The 10756-nt window shown below is 42.3% G+C and overlaps 1 pseudogene; it reads left to right on the top strand.

Annotated features, from left to right (window-relative positions):
• The window catches only part of LOC125911372 (aldehyde oxidase 4-like), a 74337-nt pseudogene that overhangs the window by 58754 nt on the left and 4827 nt on the right, over nucleotides 1–10756 (top strand).

Here is a 10756-nt window from a genome sequence, read left to right as displayed (position 1 = left end):
AGATTTCACCTCAATCCTCTTTATTTTCATTTCACTAGTAATGTTTAAAAATTTTAAAAAGAACATTTTACATCATCAGAATGACCACTTTATAAGTGGGGTATTGCCATGAGATCCCTTTGCCCACATTTGGGACCAAGAACTATCTTTTGTGTCAAGGCAACAAGAAAAGGGGAGAGGGGCACCTGAATGGCTCAGTTAGGCATCTGACTTTGGCTTGGGTCATGATCTCGCAGTTCATGGGTTCCAGCCCCGCGCCAGGGTCTGTGCTGATGGCTCAGAGACTGGAGCCTAGTTCAGATTCTGTGTTTCCCTCTCTCTCTGCCTCTTCCCTGCTCACGTTCTGTCTGTCTCTCTCTCTCCCAAAAATAAAAAAAAAAACATTAAAGAGTTCCGGAAGATGGCGGCGTAGGAGGACGCGGGGCTCACAACGCGTCCTGCCGATCACTTAGATTCCACCTACACCTGCCTAAAGAACCCAGAAAACCGCCAGAGGATTAGCAGAAGGGAGTCTCCGGAGTCAAGCGCAGACTAGAGGCCCACGGAAGAGGGTAGGAAGGGCGGCGAGGCGGTGCGCGCTCCACGGACTGGCGGGAGGGAGCCAGGGCGGAGGGGCGGCTCGCCGGCCAAGCAGAGCCCCCGAGTCTGGCTGGCAAAAGCGGAGGGGCCGGACAGACTGTGTTCCGACAGCAAGCGCGACTTAGCGTCTGGGAGGTCATAAGTTAACAGCTCTGCTCGGAAAGCGGGAAGGCTGGAGGACAAAGGGAGGGAGAGCTGCTGAGCCCCCGGACGGCAGAGCTCAGCTTGGCGGGGAACAAAGGCGCCAGCGCCATCTCCCCCGCCCATCCCCCAGCCAAAATCCCAAAGGGAACCAGTTCCTGCCAGGGAACTTGCTCGCTCCGCGCAAACACCCAACTCTGTGCTTCTGCGGAGCCAAACCTCCGGCAGCGGATCTGACTCCCTCCCGCTGCCACAGGGCTCCTCCTGGAGTGGATCACCTAAGGAGAAGCGAGCTAAGCCTGCCCCTCCACCCCCCGTGCACCCTGCCTACCCACCCCAGCTAATACGCCAGATCCCCAGCAACACAAGCCTGGCAGTGTGCAAGTAGCCCAGACGGGACACACCACCCCACAGTGAATCCCGCCCCTAGGAGAGGGGAAGAGAAGGCACACACCAGTCTGACTGTGGCCCCAGAGGTCGGCTGGGGGCAGACATCGGGTCGGACTGCGGCCCCGCCCACTAACTCCAGTTATACACCACAGCACAGGGGAAGTGCCCTGCAGGTCCTCACCACGCAAGGGACTCTCCAAAATGACCAAACGGAAGAATTCCCCTCAGAAGAATCTCCAGGAAATAACAACAGCTAATGAACTGATCAAAAAGGATTTAAATAATATAACAGAAAGTGAATTTAGAATAATAGTCATAAAATTAATCACTGGGCTTGAAAACAGTATACAGGACAGCAGAGAATCTCTTGCCACAAAGATCGAGGGACTAAGGAACAGTCACGAGGAGTTGAAAAACGCTTTAAACGAAATGCAAAACAAAATGGAATCCACGATAGCTCGGCTTGAAGAGGCAGAGGAGAGAATAGGTGAACTAGAAGATAAAGTTATGGAGAAAGAGGAAGCTGAAAGAAAGAGAGATAAAAAAATCCAGGAGTATGAGGGGAAAATTAGAGAACTAAGTGATACACTAAAAAAAAATAATATACGCATAATTGGTATCCCAGAGGAGGAAGAGAGAGGGAAAGGTGCTGAAGGGGTACTTGAACAAATTATAGCTGAGAACTTCCCTGAACTGGGGAAGGAAAAAGGCATTGAAATCCAAGAGGCACAGAGAACTCCCTTCAGACGTAACTTGAATCGATCTTCTGCACGACATATCATAGTGAAACTGGCAAAATACAAGGATAAAGAGAAAATTCTGAAAGCAGCAAGGGATAAACGTGCCCTCACTTATAAAGGGAGACCTATAAGACTCGTGACTGATCTCTCCTTTGAAACTTGGCAGGCCAGAAAGGCTTGGCACGATATCTACAGTGTGCTAAACAGAAAAAATATGCAGCCGAGAATCCTTTATCCAGCAAGTCTGTCATTTAGAATAGAAGGAGAGATAAAGGTCTTCCCAAACAAACAAAAACTGAAGGAATTTGTCACCACGAAACCAGCCCTACAAGAGATCCTAAGGGGGATCCTGTGAGACAAAGTACCAGAGACATCACTACAAGCATAAAACATACAGACATCACAATGACTCTAAACCCATATCTTTCTATAATAACACTGAATGTAAATGGATTAAATGCGCCAACTAAAAGACATAGGGTATCAGAATGGATAAAAAAACAAGACCCATCTATTTGCTGTCTACAAGAGACTCATTTTAGATCTGAGGACACCTTTAGATTGAGAGTGAGGGGATGGAGAACTATTTATCATGCTCCTGGAAGCCAAAAGAAAGCTGGAGTAGCCATACTTATATCAGACAAACTAGACTTTAAATTAAAGCCTGTAGCAAGAGATGAAGAAGGGCATTATATAATAATCACAGGGTCTATCCACCAGGAAGAGCTAACTATTATAAATGTCTATGCGCCAAATACCCGAGCCCCCAGATATATAAAACAATTACTCATAAACATAAGCAACCTTATTGATAAGAATGTGGTCATTGCAGGGGACTTTAACACCCCACTTACAGAAATGGATAGATCATCTAGACACACAGTCAATAAAGAAACAAGGGCCCTGAATGATACATTGGATCAGATGGACTTGACAGATATATTTAGAACTCTGCATCCCAAAGCAACAGAATATACTTTCTTCTCGAGTGCACATGGAACATTCTCCAAGATAGATCATATACTGGGTCACAAAACAGCCCTTCATAAGTTTACAAGAATTGAAATTATACCATGCATACTTTCAGACCACAATGCTATGAAGCTTGAAATCAACCACAGGAAAAAGTCTGGAAAACCTCCAAAAGCATGGAGGTTAAAGAACACCCTACTAACGAATGAGTGGGTCAACCAGGCAATTAGAGAAGAAATTAAAATATACATGGAAACAAACGAAAATGAAAATACAACAATCCAAACGCTTTGGGATGCAGCGAAGGCAGTCCTGAGAGGAAAATACATTGCAATCCAGGCCTATCTCAAGAAACAAGAAAAATCCCAAATACAAAATCTAACAGCACACCTAAAGGAAATAGAAGCAGAACAGCAAAGGCAGCCTAAACCCAGCAGAAGAAGAGAAATAATAAAGATCAGAGCAGAAATAAACAATATAGAATCTAAAAAAACTGTAGAGCAGATCAACGAAACCAAGAGTTGTTTTTTTGAAAAAATAAACAAAATTGACAAACCTCTAGCCAGGCTTCTCAAAAAGAAAAGGGAGATGACCCAAATAGATAAAATCATGAATGAAAATGGAATGATTACAACCAATCCCTCAGAGATACAAACAATTATCAGGGAATACTATGAAAAATTATATGCCAGCAAATTGGACAACCTGGAAGAAATGGACAAATTTCTAAACACCCACACTCTTCCAAAACTCAATCAGGAGGAAATAGAAAGCTTGAACAGACCCATCACCAGCGAAGAAATTGAATCGGTTATCAAAAATCTCCCAACAAATAAGAGTCCAGGACCAGATGGCTTCCCAGGGGAGTTCTACCAGACATTTAAAGCAGAGATAATACCTATCCTTCTCAAGCTATTCCAAGAAATAGAAAGGGAAGGAAAACTTCCAGACTCATTCTATGAAGCCAGTATTACTTTGATTCCTAAACCAGACAGAGACCCAGTAAAAAAAGAGAACTACAGGCCAATATCCCTGATGAATATGGATGCAAAAATTCTTAATAAGATACTAGCAAATTGAATTCAACAGCATATAAAAAGAATTATTCACCATGATCAAGTGGGATTCATTCCTGGGATGCAGGGCTGGTTCAACATTCGCAAATCGATCAACGTGATACATCACATTAACAAAAAAAAAGAGAAGAACCATATGATCCTGTCAATCGATGCAGAAAAGGCCTTTGACAAAATCCAGCACCCTTTCTTAATAAAAACCCTTGAGCAAGTCGGGATAGAAGGAACATACTTAAAGATCATAAAGGCCATTTATGAAAAGCCCACAGCTAACATCATCCTCAACGGGGAAAAACTGAGAGCTTTTTCCCTGAGATCAGGAACACGACAGGGATGCCCACTGTCACCGCTATTGTTTAATATAGTGCTGGAAGTTCTAGCATCAGCAATCAGACAACAAAAGGAAATCAAAGGCATCAAAATTGGCAAAGACGAAGTCAAGCTTTCGCTTTTTGCAGATGACATGATATTATACATGGAAAATCCGATAGACTCCACCAAAAGTCTGCTAGAACTGATACATGAATTCAGCAAAGTTGCAGGATACAAAATCAATGTGCAGAAATCAGTTGCATTCTTATACACTAACAATGAAGCAACAGAAAGACAAATGAAGAAACTGATCCCATTCACAATTGCACCAAGAAGCATAAAATACCTAGGAATAAATCTAACCAAAGATGTAAAAGATCTGTATGCTGAAAACTATAGAAAGCTTATGCAGGTAATTGAAGAAGATATAAAGAAATGGAAAGACATTCCCTGCTCGTGGATTGGAAGAATAAATATTGTCAAAATGTCAATACTACCCAAAGCTATCTACACATTCAATGCAATCCCAATCAAAATTGCACCAGCATTCTTCTCGAAACTAGAACAAGCAATCCTAAAATTCATATGGAACCACAAAAGGCCCCGAATAGCCAAAGTAATTTTGAAGAAGAAGACCAAAGCAGGAGGCATCACAATCCCAGACTTTAGCCTCTACTACAAAGCTGTAATCATCAAGTCAGCATGGTATTGGCATAAAAACAGACACATAGACCAATGGAATAGAATAGAAACCCCAGAACTAGACCCACAAACGTATGGCCAACTCATCTTTGACAAAGCAGGAAAGAACATCCAATGGAAAAAAGACAGTCTCTTTAACAAATGGTGCTGGGAGAACTGGACAGCAACATGCAGAAGGTTGAAACTAGACCACTTTCTCACACCATTCACAAAAATAAACTCAAAATGGATAAAGGACCTGAATGTGAGACAGGAAACCATCAAAACCTTAGAGGAGAAAGCAGGAAAAGACCTCTCTGACCTCAGCCGTAGCAATCTCTTACTCGGCACATCCCCAAAGGCAAGGGAATTAAAAGCAAAAGTGAATTACTGGGACCTTATGAAGATAAAAAGCTTCTGCACAGCAAAGGAAACAACCAACAAAACTAAAAGGCAACCAACGGAATGGGAAAAGATATTTGCAAATGACACATCGGACAAAGGGCTAGTATCCAAAATCTATAAAGAGCTCATCAAACTCCACACCCGAAAAACAAATAACCCAGTGAAGAAATGGGCAGAAAACATGAATAGACACTTCTCTAAAGAAGACATCCGGATGGCCAACAGGCACATGAAAAGATGTTCAACGTTGCTCCTTATCAGGGAAATACAAATCAAAACCACACTCAGATACCACCTCACGCCAGTCAGAGTGGCCAAAATGAAGAAATCAGGAGACTATAGATGCTGGAGAGGATGTGGAGAAACAGGAACCCTCTTGCACTGTTGGTGGGAATGCAAATTGGTGTAGCCGCTCTGGAAAGCAGTGTGGAGTTTCCTCAGAAAATTAAAAATAGACCTACCCTATGACCCAGCAATAGCACTGCTAGGAATTTACCCAAGGGATACAGGAGTACTGATGCATAGGGGCACCTGTACCCCAATGTTTATAGCGGCACTCTCAACAATAGCCAAATTATGGAAAGAGCCTAAATGTCCATCAACTGATGAATGGATAAAGAAATTGTGGTTTATATACACAATGGAATACTACGTGGCAATGAGAAAAAATGAAATATGGCCTTTTGTAGCAACATGGATGGAACTGGAGAGTGTGATGCTAAGTGAAATAAGCCATACAGAGAAAGACAGATACCATATGGTTTCACTCTTATGTGGATCCTGAGAAACATAACAGAAACCCATGGGGGAGGGGAAGGAAAAAAAAAAAAAAAGAGGTTAGAGTGGGAGAGAGCCAAAGCATAAGTGACTGTTAAAAACTGAGAACAAATTGAGGGTTGATGGGGGGTGGGAGGGAGGGCAGGGTGGGAGGGAGGGCAGGGTGGGTGATGGGTATTGAGGAGGGCACCTTTTGGGATGAGCACTGGGTGTTGTATGGAAACCAATTTGACAGTAAATTTCATATATTAAAAAAAAAAAAAAAACATTAAAAAATTAAAAAAAAAAAAGAGCAGAGATGGGCTTCATAGGTAATTGGTGTTTTTTTCTTGCCCAGTGAAGAGCAGATGATGACAAGGTATAAAGTGTAGATGAAAATTTAGTGACATTTTAAAGAAGAAGGATGGACAGGAAATTGATCTGTTGACTGGCACACAGTAGGCACACTTAGCTTCAACATATGTGTGCTAGAACAATAAAGGCTTTTTCCACATTCCAAGCAGCATTTAGCTTCAGAGAAACAACATCATCAACCAACTAAATTAATGTTGTTATTTGAATTTTATTGGTATAAAGATTGGTTTGTCTGCTTCATCATTTTATTTTTGCTTTGGAGGTATAAAAGAGCTATAACTCTAAGGAGACGCCACCTAGCTTTATGTTAGCATATATTAAAACAACATTATAATAAAAATAATTGACATCAACACTGTGAGATCCACAGGCATATTTGTTTCCTCAAAGGGGTTCCATACATTACTCAACTTTAAGAAACCCTGCCTAGAGGATTGGGAAGCAGGTTCACAAAACTGAGAGACTACATTAGAATTGATTTAAATATTTAACATTTTCCTGTTTCCTGTGCCTTCTTTTTCTGATGTCATTTCAAATATTTACTTTTAGAATGACTGCCAAATTCTTATGGCCCGTCTTTAGCCAATCGTCAGGAAAAACCCTGCAGGAAGATGGGAGGAGTGAGTGAATGTTCTCTTTATTATCCTTGCCAGGAAAAGACAGATACACGCAGATGGGTGATGGCCCTCAGTGCATGGGCTGATCAGTGGTGCCCATTTAAGAAACAAAGCATTTATTAACATTTACTTCTGCCTTTCCAAAGAGCAAAACCAATGTCTGTATTCACGGAAACTTGAGTTTATTTCAGAACATGATAACAGCAGGGGCTGTAAAGTAAAACACAACTTAGGGTTGCTGTCCCTGATCTGTCACTACTAGCTTTAGTAGACAAGTTTCCCCCACAGTCCCTCAGGACCTTGGTTTTCTCCCCAGAGCAGCAGAGATAATAGCAGTCCTACTATGAAAGGATTACTCTATTTTGGGAGCACCTAGGTGGCTCAGTTAGTTAAGCATCCAGCTTCAGCTCAGGTCATGATCTAATGGTTCATGGGTTTGAGTCCGTGTTGGGCTGTGTGCTGACAGCTCAGAGCCTGGAGCCTGCTTCAGATTCTGTGTCTCCGTCTCTCTCTGCCCCTCCCCTGCTCATTCTCTCTCTCTCTCCAAAAATAAATAAAAATATTTTTTTAAAGGATTACTCTACTTTTAATAATAATTATTATTATTTTTACAGTTAGTATTATTATTTCCAGCCCTACTCAGGTTACTCCAGTAGGAAAGCTGACACAATATACTGAGACACCCAGCCAAATAATTTGGGGGAGAAAAAGCAGAGTAAAAGTACATACATCTATATGCACACACACATATACATATAAACATGTGTGTGTATATATACTTATCTGTGTAGATACTTATGTAAAAAGTACATGAATGTGGTCTAGCCCCCTCCTTAATTTAAAAAGCTAAAAATAGTTTTAAAATAACAAACTTTATACTGTGCAACCTAAAAAAATAGAGGGCCTCAGAGCACAGCTAGCAGCTGCCCTTAAGCATCTCTCTTGAAAAGCATGACCTATGGCTTATAAAAGGCATAAGTGAATGTGGGTAGGAAGCTTGTTCTAAACAAGAGGAGGCAAGCCCAGCATTCAAGGTATTTTTCATTATTTTCCCTAATTGTATTTCTTCATAACTAATCATGTCTTCCAGATTGCAAAAGCCTTAGAAGAATCCATCAATCTCTTGACTACTGGATATTTCAAGTAAAAGACATTTTTACTTTGGTTTAGATTATACCTGGGCAGAGATGGTGCTCACTCATAAACCTGAACAGATGCCCAGAGAGCACAGGAGCTCTGCTATGCCCACTGTTAACCTTAGTCATGGGTCATGGCAGGGAGGCCCGGGGACTCCTTGGGGCCACAGCTGTTTGCTGACCAGGAGGGACACCATAGCTATCTACACACACTCTGACCAGTTCCAGTAACCATGTGCTGGAGGGGAGGGGTCATACACCGATGGACCTTCACCCTGTGTCTGCGTTGCTACTCTTAGAACTCTGGTCACACGTCCCCCTTGCCAAAGAAGGGGAGGGAGGCCTTCAACCATGGGGTAGGTGCTCTGTCCATCTCCAGGCCCCACAGTCCAGGGGGCAATGAGACCACTCATGGGGAAAGGGCCTTTTCTTTTCACTGCTGATTTCTCTTCTCAGAGGCTACCACACAGATATGGACTGGGAGAAGGAGGAAGGTGATGCCTATCCACATTCTGTTTATGGAGCATCCTGTTCTGAAGTTGAAGCCGACTGTCTGACTGGGACTCATAAGGTAAAGAGCAACTTTTGTGTTCACCATCTGGATAGTGTAAACACAAACGTTGACATGTTTTCTATGTGTACATAATAATCAACTTGATCCTCCCAGTGGAAGAACCAGGAACACATATAAAATTTTAGTAAAGATCTATTTTAAATAAATAATATTTTTCCATTATATATTGTCTCTTGGAATAGCTCCTCAGGACTGACATTGACATGGATGCTGCTTTCAGCATAAACCCAGCCCTGGGCATTGGACAGGTGTGTGTTACCAAGACCACCCCATGACCATAGGAACTTCTGATCCATTCCATTCAGAATATTATTTCCAAGAATCCTCCAAATATTGTTTATACCAGGTGCAAGTATTCTACAATGTAGATTATATTACATACACACACAAATAGATAAAATATTGGAAGAAAATTCAAAAAAAAAGTTAACAATCATTGTCTTTGTATGTCTTTGTATGGCAGGAGTATGTGTGACTTCTCCTCCTTTATAACTCTCTGTGCCTTCTAATTTTTCTTCATGAATATTAATATGTTCATACTTAGGAAACACTATATAAGTACATATTAATAAAGTTACATTAGTATTCATATTAATATTAAATTTACACAGACTGTGCAATTTAGGGAAATATAAAAGAAAAAGAAATGCTTAAGCACAATTTTTTTGCTTCCTGTTGAATTTAACTCTGATTTTGATCTCATAAATAATAAAATTAATGCACCCAAAGTCTTTTTTTTTTTTTTAATTTTTTTTAACGTTTATTTATTTTTGAGACAGAGAGAGACAGAGCATGAACCGGGGAGGGTCAGAGAGAGGGAGACACAGAATCGGAAACAGGCTCCAGGCTCCGAGCCGTCAGCACAGAGCCGTCAGCACAGAGCCCGACGCGGGGCTCGAACTCACGGACCGCGAGATCATGACCTGAGCCGAAGTGGGCTGCCCAACCGACTGAGCCACCCAGGCGCCCCCAAAGTCTTTTTTTAAATATTTGTTTACTTTTGAGACAGAGAGACAGAGCATGAGCTGGGGAGGGGCAAAGAGAGAGATGGAGACACAGAATCCGAAGCAGGCTCCAGGCTCCAAGCTGTCAACACAGAGCCTGACATGGGGCTCAAGATCATGGACCATGAGATCATGACCCGAGCCAAAGCCAGGTGCTTAACAGACTAAGCCACCCAGGCTCCCCACTGCACCCAAGTCTTTTTAAACTTTGAGTTAAAACCTTTCCAGCTACTAATGGAGCTTTGTTTTTTTCTAGCCTTGCTACTGAAAGTGGGGCCAGTGGACCAGCCACATCAGCCCACCCTAGACCTGCCAACTGCCCCAAGGTGAGGCAAGGCAGCCAGCCCACAGTGTACACCCGAGCAGCATGGTGGAGAGGTTGAGCAGCTTGGTGTCGCACTTGACAGACACATGGTGATTTCATCTGCCAACAGCTTCCCAGCATCCTAAGTCCTGAGAGACTTGTTTACCTGGATTGGCCACTGGGCTTTATAAGGTCTAATAGTTTTATTGATCCCTCTGTGCTTCTCAAAATGTGGTCCTCAGACCCTGCAGTAGAAGTACTTATAAGTGTTTATGGGAAACATTCCTGTGCAGGAATTAAGCCCAGGCTTATACTTGTTCCATCCTAACTGGCTGAGACAGAATCTGCACATTTAACCTACACCTGAAATTCATCTGAAGCCTTTAAAGTTTGAGACCCTCGCATGGCTCATCCAGTCGTCGCCTCCCCTTCCCTTTCTTCTACCTCCTCCCAGCTCATTCTTGCCTCTTTATTGTTTAAGCAAAGGCAGAAAGGGAGATGTCATGACAGAAAAACCCTACATTTGTCCCGCTGGAAAAGGAAAGAAAACTAGAAGTGTGTTAGACTGCATCTCCTGGACTTTGATATTTTCCTTTAGGGACAAACATTTGGAAATATCCAAATACATTTTTTAAATTTGTGTGCCTTATTCCTTAATTTTACATTTCAATAAAATGCAAACAGTAACTCTCCT

Source organism: Panthera uncia (assembly GCF_023721935.1).
Source record: "Panthera uncia isolate 11264 chromosome C1 unlocalized genomic scaffold, Puncia_PCG_1.0 HiC_scaffold_3, whole genome shotgun sequence".
NCBI classification, from domain to species: domain Eukaryota; kingdom Metazoa; phylum Chordata; class Mammalia; order Carnivora; family Felidae; genus Panthera; species Panthera uncia.
This window is presented reverse-complemented; position numbering and strand designations above follow the sequence as displayed.